Raw genomic sequence first — 1872 nt, 5'->3', positions numbered from 1 at the left:
CTACCTAAGAGGAAACTGAGACATGAAGTCCAGTCAGCTATTCAAGATCACAGAACTGGTAAGTATTTGAGTCAGGATTCCACAAAACTGTCTAACTCAATTCAGGACCATTCCTTACAACTTGCACACCATGCTGCCTGCTGGTAATGTAGCAAAATTGGTGTTTCTGAATGGTCATCCTCAGAGAACTCCAGACTTGGGCAAGTGGAACTGGGAAGAAAGAATTTGCAAGGACCATAGTGGGCCATTGAGTAGAGGACTCTTGGCAGCTAGAGTCATCATGAGTGAAATGGACCCTGAAAGGACAGAAAAGCTACACGAATGTTGGGAAGCCCTGAAAGTGAAAGTCACCCACTTCACTGTTTTGTCCAGGGCCAGACCTGCATGTGTAGAAACTTCTAAAACGAGATGCAGAAAGAAAATCCTTACATAGCAGGGAGAGTTAGTTATCTATGGCTGTCTTCTTATCTGTTGATCCATATCATATCTATATTCATATATCCTTATATCTAGACCAATCTATATCATAAGAGAGACTCATGTCATGCTTTTTGAAAAGGAACTCTGGCGAGACCGAACCATGATAGAATATGGACTCCGAGAAACAGAGGGTTCTAGAAGGGAGGGGGATGGGTGGATGGGTTAGCTGGGTGACGGGTATTAAGGAGGGCACGTTCTGCATGGAGCACTGGGTGTTATGCACAAACAATGAATCATGGATCACTACATCAAAAACTAATGATGTAATGTATGGTGATTAACATAACATAATAAAAAAAAGAAATCACGATGTTAATAGGCAAAAAAAAAACTAATGATGTCCTGTATGGTGACTAACATAACATAATAAAAAAATGAAAAAAAAAAAAGAAAAGGAACTCTGCATTATTAACAAATATTTTCTTACCCTACGATTAGTTTTAAAACTTTGTGTGTTATGCTTTGTTTTTTTGTTTATTTTTTACAGTGCCTAGCACAGGTTCATGTAAATGGCAAGTCAAACATTTTTTGAATAAATGAATAATAACTTCCTCTCTTACCTCAACACTACACAAAATCTTGGAAGCATATCTGGGTTTAGAAGAAGGATGCTTTAGTGGGGGTGGGGAAACTCTTGAAGAGTTTTATCAGTTGCAGAAATAACAAACACCACTGCACATTCTATTCCTGCTTGTCAAGAAATGAGGTAGGCAAATTAAAGTGAGCCAAGATCTAGCACTGCTTCTCTGCCTCCAGCAGTAAAGATGAGCCAAGGAAAAGACAAGCCAGTGAAAATACTCTGTCATTACTCCCTGTCAGCCCCAGTGACCATTTGCACAAACATGGCACAGACCAACACGTACACACACACGTATATGAAGGTTGGTATTTTCCTTTGCCTGTGTCTAGTCAGCTCAAATGGGTCGACTCATGTTTTGGCTCATGTAACCAGACCAGATTCTCTGGCTCAGCTCTACCTGCAAACTTTCTGGCCTGCTTGGGTATAGTGAAGTGGTTTGAGTTTCTGAGAACAAATAATTAGGCTCCAGAAGAAGGCCATTAGTTTCTGCCTCTGTGGGTTCTGTGACCCTGTGAAAAGGAAAACAGAGTTAGATAAGGACAGCACTCAGCTACGTGGGCTTCATGATAGTCCTCCTTTTAGTGTTATCAGAACGTTTATTTGATTGGTATTCTGGACCTGATAAGCTTAGGGATTAATATTTTAAAATTACTTCTCCTTTTAATCAACCACATGTGATACATTAGACTCAGAATTAGCTTTGCTGTGGCCTAGAAAGCTCACCTTGTCTTTTTTATTTGTTCTCACCCTTTGGGCTTCCAAGGTAATGAAGTTTTAAATGAGGTATAAGAGCATCATCATGTCTAAGAGGC

The sequence above is a fragment of the Zalophus californianus genome, chromosome 9 (assembly GCF_009762305.2).
Source record: "Zalophus californianus isolate mZalCal1 chromosome 9, mZalCal1.pri.v2, whole genome shotgun sequence".
Taxonomy (NCBI): domain Eukaryota; kingdom Metazoa; phylum Chordata; class Mammalia; order Carnivora; family Otariidae; genus Zalophus; species Zalophus californianus.
Note: the sequence above shows the minus strand (reverse complement) of the source record.